This window comes from Notolepis coatsorum (assembly GCF_963971535.1).
Source record: "Notolepis coatsorum genome assembly, chromosome: 4".
NCBI lineage: Eukaryota > Metazoa > Chordata > Actinopteri > Aulopiformes > Paralepididae > Notolepis > Notolepis coatsorum.
In genome coordinates, this window is record NC_140168.1 from 33,214,629 (window position 1) to 33,229,538 (window position 14,910).

The window sequence follows — 14,910 nt, forward strand, 5'->3', positions numbered from 1 at the left end:
GCAGAGGCCGGACTGGGAATCTATTACCTTGGCCAGAGTCACTCGCTGGCAAGGACTTACATGACGGACCTACATACAGTACATTAATACTGTATTCATCCATATAGTAATTATCATATGACAACTGGGGGAGAGAGAGAAAGTGTCTGGGATCGTGTGTGAATGTGCAGGGGATATGGATGAACTAATCCGCCTTCAAAGACTTAACAGCTTTGCATTAAAGTTTTTACACACTACTCCCCGTCTCTCTCCCTTTTTCTCTCTTTCTCTCCCTCTCTATCTCTACATAACCCGCATCTCCCTCTCTCTTCACACTTCCAGACAATGTGGAGAGAGAGAGAGAGAGAGAGAGAGAGAGAGAGAGAGAGAGAGAGAGAGAGAGAGAGAGAGAGAGAGAGAGAGAGAGAGAGAGAGAGAGAGAGAGAGAGGGAGAGAGAGAGAGAGAGAGAGAGAGAGAGAGAGAGAGAGAGAGAGAGTGAGAGAGAGAGAGAGAGAGAGAGAGAGAGCAGTGCCATGAAAACCATGTTCCAGCCCTTTCCTTATCCCTGTCTTAAAGGCAATTAATCTTTATTAAAGTATATGGCAGCTCTCTGGTTTGCTGTGTTTTTTCCTAACTCCTGCCGGTGGCATTGGGGGGTAGAGAGACCCTCTGGGAAACCTCTCTGCCAAGACCATTCCTCCCACACTGCTGGCCCTGTGCCTGCCTAAAATCCAGGCTCCTGTACTCCTCTCTCCCGTCAAATACTAACTAACTAACTAACTAACTAACTAACTAACTAACTAACTAACTGTCTGTCTGTCTGTCTGGTCTGTCTGTCTGTCTGTCTGTCTGTCTGTCTGTCTGTCTGTCTGTCTGTCTGTCTGTCTGTCTGTCTGTCTGTCTGTCTGTCTGTCTGTCTGTCTGTCTGTCTGTCTGTCTGTCTGTCTGTCTGTCTGTCTGTCTGTCTGTCTGTCTGTCTGTCTGTCTGTCTGTCTGTCTGTCTGTCTGTCTGTCTGTCTATCTATCTGTCTGTCTGTCTGTCTATCTATCTATCTATCTATCTATCTATCTATCTATCTATCTATCTATCTATCTATCTATCTATCTATCTATCTATCTATCTATCTATCTATCTATCTATCTATCTATCTATCTATCTATCTATCTATCTATCTATCTATCTATCTATCTATCTATCTATCTATCTATCTATCTATCTATCTATCTATCTATCTATCTATCTATCTATCTATCTATCTATCTATCTATCTGTGGTCTAATATTTAAATGAATATGCATCATTCAACATAAAAAAAGAAGAAGATTGCATTCATCGCTTGAACGTGAGTCCCTCCGAGGACTGTCCTTTGATCTGAGAACAACACCCCCCGTCACCATCGCGACGCCGCCCTCTTCCTCCGGGCTTGTCCCCCGCGAGAACCGTACAGTCATCAAGCAGGCTAACCGCGTGCAGTGTGTCAAGTCACAGACCTGGAAATAGCGGCTGGCATGAGCCGGGACTTCCAATGGCTTCAAGACAGAGACAACACAGCGTGGCGCGCTAATGACGTCCGTTGTGAGTAACGTTCGAAAAGCTACGTTGTCTCTTTATTTAGATTGAGAGATCATCCCTCTCTCCCTCTCTCCCCCGCCTTCCGTCCTGACGTGGATAGGGTCGTTGGGAGAGGGAATTAAACCGGGATGTCATGAATCACCCGTTCCCCCTCGACGTCCCCCTGTGTTTGAGGAAGCGAATGGGAACTCTGTGGGGGCGAAAAGGAAAGTGAATGAAACCATTTCAGCGGCTGGATGTTGTCTACACACCGGCCCGGCCTGCTGCTTTGTGCGGCGCGGGCTAATCTCTGGGTAATTAAAGCAAATCCTCTTAACCTCGTTTTAGAATTAGCTGCGTTAGCATAGGTTAAGTGGCTTTAGAGTGCGATGGAGTCAGCCAATTGTAAAAGGTATAGACCAGAGGAACGCATGGACAGTAGAGCCCAGCGAGCTCAGCCCCCGAGACAACACACACACACACACACAAGCACGACAGACAACAGACTGGCAGGCGGTCGTATCAGATGCACTGACCGTTAAAGCCGCCGACGCCGGTGTCCGCGGCGTGCTGTTAGCTGGGACTGTGGCAGAGTGTGGCAGCCTCTCTCTTGTTGTGTTGTTCTGTTGTCGCTCGTCTCAGAGGGGCTCCTGGTCTCTTTGAACTCAGCCATCCACAACATAATGGACCACCCGCTGTCCTTCTCTCAAGGAGCCAGCTCCCATCACACTGGACACATTGAGTTTGTGGACCATTTCATTGTGTGTGTGTGTGTGTGTGTGTGTGTGTGTGTGTGTGTGACACTATGTGCATGTGTATGTGTGTGTGTGTGTGCGTGCGTGCATGTGTGTGAGAGAGAGAGAATAACAGGGAACACATCAGACATGCGGTACATACGGGTACTTTGTCACACTTACTGGGGGGGGGGGGGGGGGGGGGGGGGGGGCACACACTGCCACGATGGTGGCTTCTGGTCACAGACTTTCCCTCTCTCTCACTATAGGACTGTCTGATCATTAAGTGTGTCTGACTCTTACCACCTAACCTGCACGGGCTACAACGTATAACATATGACGTATATGATGCCAGTTAGGGTACTGTCAGGATTGGGGGGGGGGGGGGGGGTAGGACACACACGCAGACACACACAAAAATCTTAAAGGAATCTTAAAGTTACCCCAGAGGGGTAACGACTGGAATCTCTGAGCGATGGGAGAGGGTGGGGGGAAACACAAGAATAAAATAAATAAAATAAACACAAAAGAACATCACTAGAGACAGAGAAAACCCTAGAAGCATGAGCTTGGGACACTCCTCTACTATTGAAATAAAACATGAAATGGACAAGCATCCGAACACAGTCAACTAAGCCTACCACTTTGAGTGCCCAGCCACGAGAAATCTCGTTAGTTCATGCCATGCGTTGAGTGCCAAGAACGAGAAATCTCGTTATTTAATCGTTATTTTTTTTATTACCGATTTCCATACATTTTTCATCAATCTAGCCTCACGTTACCAGTGGGGATCTATCTGAGCTCGAACAGGGAAAATACCGCCCCTATCGTCTCTCCGGATGGTATTGCACCCATTGGATTGGACTGAATGAAATGGATGGGGAAAAAAGTGTCCGGAATCCACATTTTACTTGTCAGGCATGTAACCGGAGACGATCCCATTCATTGCCGAGCCGCAGAACAGTGTGGAATTATGTGTTTCCAGTACCCAGCGTTGGATCAATAAAGGCGATCGATATTTGGAATGGCGATCAGGAATTGGAATAATCTTTTTGGAGAACATCTGATCTGAGGTAAGAAATCTATTTGACCAGTCTTTGGATAATCAGAGTTTTTTTCACCTATATCTCAGCGTGTCCCATATGCGTGTGTGTGCGTGTGAGTGTGTGTGTGCTGATCAGGAATAAGATAATAGATTTTTCAGCCCGCTTATCTAGCGTGCATAAGTACACATATACTATCGATAATCTATCGTTTATTTGAAAACGATTCATAAATAGGCAGAAAAATGACAACGTGTTTTGTGTATTCCAGTAAAGCGCGATTCCTGCAGAATCTTAAATTTTTTCTTGTTTAAAAAACAATCCGTTTCGACAATGTTCTTTTGCAAACAAGTCATTGATAAGCAACGGGCGTATTAGACACATAATTTAAGATATAGTTTATGCGTTCGCAAATGTGATCGCCCTCCCCATTGACTACAGCGCTCGCACTCAAGCGCTATTTCTGGCGCCCCCCTGCTGGCACTCAAAGTGTTAAAGGCACTGCACACCTGACACCAATCAGGTGGCAATCAAGCCCACACACCTGCCATGCCGCATGGCAATTAACTGGTGTCTGGTGATTGACAGCTCACCAGAGAAAACCCAAAATACATCCAAAGCACACTAAAATAAACTAAATTAAAACCCACATAAACCATGATCCATCACAGGTACCGTATGTATACTGCACCTGTGTATACTGTTTACTTTACTTACTCATAGTATATATTCAGATTCTAAATGTATATCGGCCATATTTATTGTAACGTATAATATAACTGATAGGGCATACAGACTGATAGGGCATCTGCACCTTTGATTACACTGTTTACTTGCTCATATTCTTATATTCAGAGTTAATTATTGATTGATTGATTGATTGAAACTTTATTAACAGATTGCAGAATGGGTACAATACAGTACAGCTCCATACAAACAACTGCTAGAGGATGAAGACCAGAAAAATACTTTCGTCTTGTTTACATAAGAGTCCTCCATTTTCAATTCATCAAGACATTTATAACATACAAGACATACAAATATTCAGTACTGTACCCCTTGTGCACCCCTGGTCCCCTTTTTCTACTTTTTTGAAATATTTTGAGTGTGTGTGTGAGCACAGCGGTGTCTGTGTTTATTATTATTTCATGAAATTGGGTAAATATCTTAATTTTACATATATGTTCATTGTGTGAAAAGCTTATAACATGAAACACTCTAGAAAAATAGTTACAGATTTAGTGCCTTGTTTACCCTTAGTCCCTTTTTCTACTCTCCATCCGTGCCAATGTTAAAACGGCATTTTTAACCATTTTTAAATATGCTCTTATTCGTTCAATTCTCGATATATCTTCCAACCCTTTGCATATTCCACGAGCTAAGGACCTTGTCTATGCCGGGATGTGCTGTTACCGATGTAAAACGCATGGTGGCGTCATCGCTCCACAGATAACTTTGCCACAATTCAGGGGAGGTGAGATATGCTGTACCAGGCTGTACCGGGCTGATAGTGATTGAAACGCCGGAGACATCGTTTGGGGTGGTGGGGGGGGGGGGGGGGGCGAGTGGATTTTCTGAGACAGAACCAGATACGAACCGGGCCGCGCAGTCGACAGAGCGCCATACGCCGAAATACAAGCCCCCCATCGCCGGCGGGCGCCAACGAGGAAGTGGCAGGCACGGAGCAAGTCTGGATCTATTCCCAACAGCGAGGCGTGTCCAATATTTCTGCCGCAGAACAACATGAAACAGCCCGCAACAGTTTTGGGTAAGTTGAGCGCTTAGTAACGTTTCGCCTCAACGCCGTTTCTGGCCGAACTAGTCATCGAATCTTTAATATTTTTTTTGATTCGTATTCAGAGGTAATTCGTCGAGATATTTCTAAATGTTATTTATCAAAAAGAAATATGGGAAATATGGTCAAAAACAACATTTATCCGTTTTCTTCGATGAAAAAACACGTTCTATCAAACAAACACAGGTTTGAGTGGTTATAATTCATAAATATGAGTAATATGTTGAGAGATATATTGAGATTATGCTATTACTGTTAATCATGGGTAGAAAAATGTTTTAAAAATAGTAAACAGTTAAAATTATATGGCTTTAAACATGATGTATCATTTAAGGACCAAGCCCAGTGAGTTCCACCATTGCTAGGCATGCACAAGGGAGAGAGAGAGAGAGCAGCATAAGAAAATAGAAATCCGAAGGGGAAGAAACTGTACATTAGAGGGGGGGTTATATTGTTTACACTGCTTATTTTTTATCTTTACTATAATTGTATTGCCTATATTCATGTCTTCTACTATTACCCTGCCCACCATACCTGTACCTCCCCCCTCCCCCCCATGCTGCTATGATGCCCGGTTTTCCTTGTGTTTCACTGTCTAGGTGCAGCAGATCTATGCGACCTGGAAAAGCGAAACTCATCTGAAAACAAAACGAAAGTCTAACCGCAGCCTTAGTCACACCCATCTGTGTCTCATCTGTAATCCCCCCGGGTGTCGTCTGTTAGTCATTACCCCCTTGTGTTTATATGTTAGCTCCCCCCCTTGTCTGTCTTTGTCCGGCCGTTCATCTGTTTTTGTTGTGCGGCAAATTAAGTCAATCGATTACTTTGCAACACTGACCACCGTTGAGTGTTTCGTGGTTTTGTGAAAAGTTACATTGATCCGTTTTCAGGCGTCCCTTCAGTCTCCCCTCTGGTCTTCCCTCTGGTCTTCCCTCTTGTCTTCCCTCTTGTCTTCCCTCTGGTCTCCCCTCTGGTCTTCCCTCTGGTCTTCCCTCTTGTCTTCCCTCTTGTCTTCCCTCTGGTCTCCCCTCTGGTCTTCCCCCATTGCACTACCTGGACATGTCATATTACACTTGTGAATCTCTGGGTGACCGAACATTGAGAGGTAATTACTATTTCTTGGGCACTCACACGTGTGTGTGTGTGTGTGTGTGTGTGTGTGTGTGTGTGTGTGTGTGTGTGTGCTTTCTGCCCTCTTTAAATGTCACTATGTGAGGTCAGTCAGTCATGGTACACACACGCACACACACGCACGCACGCACGCACGCACGCACACAGACACACACACACACACACACACACACACACACACACACACACACACACACACACACACACACACACACACACACACACACACACACACACACACACACACACACACACACACACACACACACACACACACACACACACACACACACACACACACACACACACACACACACACACACACACACACACACACACACACACACACAGAGAGAGAGCTGTGGTCACTTTGTTGAGATCACTAAGCTTCCTTAAGCACCAATGTCCTACTGCCAGTAACAGGAATAACCTTATTAAGGGGCTTAGACACACACACACACCCTTATTTGAAAGTGGCTAAGCTCATCGATGAAGGTTTTACAAGCCTTTGTTTGAGACCGTTGTGTTTTGATGGACATACAACGACATACTGTATGCAGCCAGTGATCAGAACAGATCACCATTATTCTATCACACTGAGAGACCCCACTGGAAACGTCACTGCTGGTTTGACGGTGGGCCAACTGAGGCCCGTCTTTTACCCAACCGAAAGCACTCAATTAAATTACGGCGATTTAATTCCAAATATTATGTTTCCTCCTCCAGTCCTGTTCCTTTGGCACGGCTGGACGCGGCTGATGTAAGAGACTTCCTGCGGTCTCATGAGCGTCGGGCCGCTCTCCTGTATTTGGTCGCGGATGATGACACAGCGAGAAAACGTCGCTGCCGCCGTGTCACCGGTGAGCTATTTCTGGACGCCGTCTTCGATTGACTCCTCGTTAGTCGCGTGTGCACACGCTTGCTAGCGTACGCGCACGTTTGTATGAGTCTGTATCTTCCTGTCTCTCTACCTACCCTCCTCTACCTGTCTGATTCTATTGATTCCGATTATTTCCGCAAGGCGGAAAAAGCGAACCGGTCAAAGAACTATTCCAATTATCACTTGAGCCGTTGAGATTTGAACAGGAGGGAGTAGTAAATAAAATCTGCATCGACTGCGCCCCCATTTGTGAATTCAGATACACATATTTACATTTCAGAGAGTGAGTCTGTGTGCCGTTCCATATGTTTCTAACAGTGCTGAGGTATGCAGAAAGAGGGGAAGGTTGACATGTTTGTAGCGGTCGTGTGGCGTGGGGGGGGGGGGGGGGGGGGTCCACTGAATAAGAAGTAGTGTGAAATTACCATACATCACATGTAGTGAATTAGCATATATCAGATCAAACAGCCGGAGACACCGCAGTGATTATTCAGAGAGGCACATGTTCAAGTTTCAACCCCATCTTACTCCTAATTATCATATCATTATCATAGCATTACTCCTCACGTTTTAGTCTAGACTGCACTCCTGAGACTATAGCATCTATCTATCTATCTATCTATCTATCTATCTATCTATCTATCTATCTATCTATCTATCTATCTATCTATCTATCTATCTATCTATCTATCTATCTGTCTGTCTGTCTGTCTGTCTGTCTGTCTGTCTGTCTGTCTGTCTGTCTGTCTGTCTGTCTGTCTGTCTGTCTGTCTGTCTGTCTGTCTGTCTGTCTGTCTGTCTGTCTGTCTGTCTGTCTGTCTGTCTGTCTGTCTGTCTGTCTGTCTGTCTGTCTGTCTGTCTGTCTGTCTGTCTGTCTGTCTGTCTGTCTGTCTGTCTGTCTGTCTGTCTGTCTGTCTGTCTGTCTGTCTGTCTGTCTGTCTGTCTGTCTGTCTGTCTGTCTGTCTGTCTGTCTGTCTGTCTGTCTGTCTGTCTGTCTGTCTGTCTGTCTGTCTGTCTGTCTGTCTGTCTGTCTGTCTGTCTGTCTGTCTGTCTGTCTGTCTGTCTGTCTGTCTGTCTGTCTGTCTGTCTGTCTGTCTGTCTGTCTGTCTGTCTGTCTGTCTGTCTGTCTGTCTGTCTGTCTGTCTGTCTGTCTGTCTGTCTGTCTGTCTGTCTGTCTGTCTGTCTGTCTGTCTGTCTGTCTGTCTGTCTGTCTGTCTGTCTGTCTGTCTGTCTGTCTGTCTGTCTGTCTGTCTGTCTGTCTGTCTGTCTGTCTGTCTGTCTGTCTGTCTGTCTGTCTGTGTCTGTCTGTCTGTCTGTCTGTCTGTCTGTCTGTCTGTCTGTCTGTCTGTCTGTCTGTCTGTCTGTCTGTCTGTCTGTCTGTCTGTCTGTCTGTCTGTCTGTCTGTCTGTCTGTCTGTCTGTCTGTCTGTCTGTCTGTCTGTCTGTCTGTCTGTCTGTCTGTCTGTCTGTCTGTCTGTCTGTCTGTCTGTCTGTCTGTCTGTCTGTCTGTCTGTCTGTCTGTCTGTCTGTCTGTCTGTCTGTCTGTCTGTCTGTCTGTCTGTCTGTCTGTCTGTCTGTCTGTCTGTCTGTCTGTCTGTCTGTCTGTCTGTCTGTCTGTCTGTCTGTCTGTCTGTCTGTCTGTCTGTCTGTCTGTCTGTCTGTCTGTCTGTCTGTCTGTCTGTCTGTCTGTCTGTCTGTCTGTCTGTCTGTCTGTCTGTCTGTCTGTCTGTCTGTCTGTCTGTCTGTCTGTCTGTCTGTCTGTCTGTCTGTCTGTCTGTCTGTCTGTCTGTCTGTCTGTCTGTCTGTCTGTCTGTCTGTCTGTCTGTCTGTCTGTCTGTCTGTCTGTCTGTCTGTCTGTCTGTCTGTCTGTCTGTCTGTCTGTCTGTCTGTCTGTCTGTCTGTCTGTCTGTCTGTCTGTCTGTCTGTCTGTCTGTCGTCTGTCTGTCTGTCTGTCTGTCTGTCTGTCTGTCTGTCTGTCTGTCTGTCTGTCTGTCTGTCTGTCTGTCTGTCTGTCTGTCTGTCTGTCTGTCTGTCTGTCTGTCTGTCTGTCTGTCTGTCTGTCTGTCTGTCTGTCTGTCTGTCTGTCTGTCTGTCTGTCTGTCTGTCTGTCTGTCTGTCTGTCTGTCTGTCTGTCTGTCTGTCTGTCTGTCTGTCTGTCTGTCTGTCTGTCTGTCTGTCTGTCTGTCTGTCTGTCTGTCTGTCTGTCTGTCTGTCTGTCTGTCTGTCTGTCTGTCTGTCTGTCTGTCTGTCTGTCTTTCTCTATATCAAATAACTTGTTTACCGCATTTGTCACAATAATTGTTAAATGTGTCTATATGAGAGAGATAGAGAGAGAGAGAGAGAAACAGTGAGATATGGAGAGAGAGAGAGAGAGAGAGAGAGAGAGAGAGAGAGAGAGAGAGAGAGAGAGAGAGAGAGAGCTTGTGTACTTATATTCTGTTACTCTTATCCTATGCAGAGGCTTTGATTTCAACAAGATTACGCCATCCAATGTGCGGAGGTGTAGAGAGGCAGACAAGCAGAAAGAGTGAGAGAGAGATAGAGGGGTAGAGAGAAAGAGAGGGAAGCAAAGCATACAAAGCAGAGGTCAAACACACAGGCTAGCGAAGGTATGACAACAAATGTGTTGTACTCAATTGTCACCCAGTGAGCCTGTTTACAAGGCCGTATCTGGGGATGAAATGGCAGAGGACCATTGTAGAAAGTTCTTTAACACTTTCAGTGCCAGCCATAACGTTGATTAATGTCCTTGAGTGCCATCATCCACTTCAACGATAGCATTAAAACGCATAATCTATTAAAATTATGGCTATGTGTCTAATCTGCCCGTCGCTTATCAATGACTTGTTTGCAGTCAACATCGTCAAAACGGATTGTTTTTTTATCGGTTCATATACTTTTTATAGCATTCCGAAAAATTTTCGGAAAATAGAAAGATTCCCTCATAAACGGCATTTATTGGAATATTCTCGAATACACTAGACACGTTGTCATTTGTCGGCCTATTTATGAATCAACAGATCCACCAGTATAATCGAATGTCCTGCAGTTACACAGGGATAGACGATAGGGGGCGGTATTTTCCCATCGGAGCTCCTAGAGGGGCTGCTGTACCAACGGGAGACTCGGTTGATGAAATATGAATTCAGATCGCTAATAAAAATATCAAGCGACAATTCGTGTTGTCGGCACTCAACGGGGGCATGAAAAGACGACATAACACGTCGCTGGCACTCAAAGTGTTAAAAAGCAGTTAGTCTGCCGCACTGAGATTACATCAATTCTGCCGTGACCTTGTTTCACGTCTCTCACTGGTAATGACAGCACACGGCACGCAGAATTAGGCTGTCAAAAACCACTCAACCTGTCAAAGGAACAGAGGCGTCCTCCCAGCTGTGATACACAGCGTTAAGAGAATCGAACAAAGAGAGTGTGAGAGCAAAGCACAGGAGCTAGCAGAGAGGAATGGTTTAATAAAGGACTGGAAGAAAGAGGGAGAGGGGAGGGGCCCTTCCTTAGAGATGTCGATTAACATTTGATTGGCCGTCATACAGTTTAACTCCTCGTGTTCCAGAGGGGGCATGCATCATTGTGGTCAGCTGTTTAGGAATGAATAAGGGGGAAGAGGGAAGGAAGAACAGGAGGGAGGGAGAGAGAGGGAGAGAGTTGAAAAAGAAGGAGAAGGAGGGGGAGAGGAGGACAGCCGTTTAGGAATGAAGAAGAGGAATAGGGGAGGAAGAAGAGGAGGAGGAGAGAGGAGAAGGAGGGGGAGAGGAGGACAGCTGTTTAGGAATGAATAAGAGGAATAGGGGAGGAAGAAGGAGAGGAGGATAGCAGTAATTAGGAGTGAGAAGATTCTGGCGTTTACCTCTCCTGCATTTTAACTCTTGGCACACCGCATGCCAGCAGTCCTTAATGGATAATATGACACTAAATGCTGCGAGATACTTGTGTGAAGAGCAGAGGACAGGAGAGGACAGGAGAGAACAGGAGAGGATAAGAGAGGACAAGAGAGGAGGGGAGAGAACAGGAGAGGATAAGAGAGGAGTGGAGAGAACAGGAGAGGACAGGAGAGGAGAGGAGAGGACAGGAGAGGACAGGGGAGGACAGGATAGGACAGGGGAGGACAGAAGAGAACAGGAGAGGACAGGATAAGACAGGAGAGAACAGGAGAGGACAGGATAAGACAGGAGAGAACAGGAGAGGACAGAAGAGGACAGGATAGATCACCTGCTTCTGATCTGAAGGCATAAAGCCGTGGTATAAACAATAACTACAGACAGACACGCTGTAAAGAAACGTCTGATCTGAAGGTGTAAAGCCATGGAGTATAAACAGTAACCACGGACAGACGCACTCTCAAGAAACTTCTGAACTTCTGATCTTCTGATCTTCTGTAAAATGTTCCGCCTTTGACTATATAATATATATATATATATATATATATATATATATATATATATATATATATATATATATATATATATATATATATATATATATATATATATATATATATATATAGTAACCTTCGTATTGTCTTTTGTTTTGTTTTGTTTGGTTTATTTACACATATAAAAACAATTACATATAATACAATACAATCCACAAAGGGATGTGAAGGGGAATTGCCTAAAAACTAGGGCTTGCATGTGGCATTCACCAAGAAGCAAAATTACACTGATATTACATCAACATAAAATATAAAATACCCCCCCCCCCCCCCCCCCCCTAAACACACACATAAGGAACATACATTCACAATACACACAAGCAGGTCTACATAGAGACACCGAAGCTTGTCCTGATTTTACTCAAGTTTCAAGTTTCAAGTTTCTTTATTGGTTGTCATACAAAAATACAGAATACTTTTATATGAAATGCTTTTTTCTGTTTTGCTCATGAGTGTGTGCTAGATAAAAATAGATAAGTATAAAATAGAAAGTCAAAAGTACGTAAACAAGTGTAAACAAAAGTGTTCAATATACATACAATATACAATGCAGAGTAGGAAAAAAAAAAAGTTACAATACAATATACAGTACAATGCAGAAATGGGATGAGGTACAACTTAGGGGTAAGGTGTAATGAGGTATGAGTTGTAGTGCAAATCTCTTTACCAATACATATAAAGTGTGTTAAAGTGTCTAAAATGGGTAAAGTGGGTGCTACAGTGAGTTGTTTATTTAAAGTGAGTGTGTACGTGTGTGCTGTGAGTGTATTTGATGGTTTGTTACATAGTGTTATTGTCGTTGAGCATCCTGATGGCCTGGGGATAGAAGCTCCTTCTGAGTCTCTCTGTGCTTGCCATGAGACTCCCGTATCACATGAGACTCTCATGCACTTTGCTACTAAGTGATCTTCCTTGCCTATACTACTACTTACTTAAGACTCTGGCAGGAGCACTCATTCAAGGGTACTACGACTATGCTTGCACCTCATGGTACCAAAGCACCTCAAAGGCGCTAAAAACAAAATTACAAACATTTCAAAACAAACTGGTCAGACTACTGCTTGACCTTACTCCTAGAACCCACCTCACCCCTGCCCATATTGACAACATAAGATGGCTTAGAGTAGACGACAGAGTACAGTAACTTGCAATGGGCCTGGTCTTCAAGATACACAAGACGACCAAGGTACCCATGTACATGTCAAAATACTTCCCAAAGGTCAGTGAATACTACGACCACAACACCAGAGGGAGCTCCACAAATCATGTTAAACCCAGATTTGGCTCAAACAAGGGACTAAACATGTTTAGCAATTATGCCACATCAATGTGGAACGCCCTACCCACAGCTGTAAAGGAATGTGAATCACTAGTACCCACTTTCAAAACCACTCTCAAAGAGCACCTACGGGAGACTGCAATTCGAAACTGGCCCCTGTAATTGTCCTAACGCAACCCCCTCCATTCCAATGTACAATAAATGTCCTATTAAACCCAATAATACACAAGACCCTCTTCTTGGAACCAAGTAAGATTTCGTCGATAATCCAATGTCCAATGTACAATTGTGTGTATTGAGCTGTACTGTATTGTACCCATTCTGCAATCTGTTAATAACATTTTCAATCAATCAATCAATCAATCAATTACAATGCTAATCTGTCTATATACTATGCACTCAAGACTGTAGCACCCAAGTTCAACACTGTCAACTGATTTGTACCCTTCCTGCTGACTTGTTGTACAGAACTGACTGCACTGCACTAGTCCTTACTGGAACTCTGCACTCTACACTTTATATATATATATGTATTTAAATGGATTAATCCCCCACTGCACTGTTTTTTGTCCTGTGTCTGTGTTGGTGTTTGTCGTTTACTGTGAAAAAAGAAAGAAAAAAACGCATACACTGTAAACGCTGAAACAATTACCAATGTGTTTTTACACAAATGGCTTAATAAAGGAATCTGAATCTGAATCTGAACTTGTAAATCACCTAAAAGTGTTCAGCTAAATTATTAAATGTAAATGTACACTGTTCTCGCAGCACAAACCCAATTCATTGATTCATCCACTAACGTTGTGGTCCTCACAGACCTTCATCACAGTATACTGTAATATCCTTGTGTATACTTTTATTGAGATCCACGTACCATCCTTATACTACATCATTATTGGAATGGAACAAGTTCTAGTGGCTGGTCCTTAACACATTGAGTGCCACGCCCCTTTGACCATATATGGGCTAGAGTGCCAGCACTGAAGTCAATGGGAGGTCGGGGAAATTTGCGAAGGCTTAAACTATATCTTAAATTATGGCTATGGGTCTAAAACACCCCTCGCTTATCAATGACTTGCTTGCAGTCGACATGTATGAAACAGATTGTTTTTTCATTGGTACATTTCCGTTTTATACCGTTTTGAATACGAGTATAGTTTTGGAGAGTTCTAGTAATTCCAGAGAATTACTGGAATACACAAAACACGTTGTCATTTTTCGGCTGATTTATGAATAGTTTTCAAATAAACGCTAGATCGATAGTATATGTGTACTTATGCACGCTAGAGAAGCGGGCTGAAAAATCTATTATCCATGACCTGGTCAGCGCTAACGTCATACACACACACACACACACGCTGTGATGGCTGAGAAAAAAACATCTGATTAACCCAATACTGGTAAAATAGAGTCCTTACCTCACATCAGATGTTCTGCAAAAAGATTAATCCAATTCCTGATAGCCATTCCAAATATTGATCGCGTTTATTGATCCAACGTTATAGTCCGAAACACATAGTCGACGCTGCTCTGAGGGTCCTCAGTCAATCTGGTAACACGATACTGCATGCCAGAGAAGGGAAAACCCTGGACCGGACTTTTTTTCTGATGCACATGCCCACCCAATCCAATCCAATGATGTGCATTACCATCCGGGAGACGATAGGTGGCGGTATTTGCCCTTTTTGAGCTCAGACCCATTCACAATGATAACGTCAGGCTGGATGGATGAAAAATTAATGGATATTGCTAATAAAAGCAAAAACGAGAAAAAGACGAGAAAACTCGTCATTGGCACTCAACGCATAATAATAATAACTTTATTTGTATAGCACTTTTCATACAGAGGTTGCAGTTCAAAGTGCTTCACAACAGTAAAAAATACAGGCATAAGCGAGCATAAAAAGATAGACAGGTAGCAAGGTATGGCAAATCACAGTGTTTCACATTAGGATCTAGCATCCCAATAGGCTCTCCGCTTACAGTTTTCAGTAACACAAATAGTAAAAATAGTTTAAAATGATTCAGTTTAAAAATAGTCAAAAAATTATAAAATAGAACGGA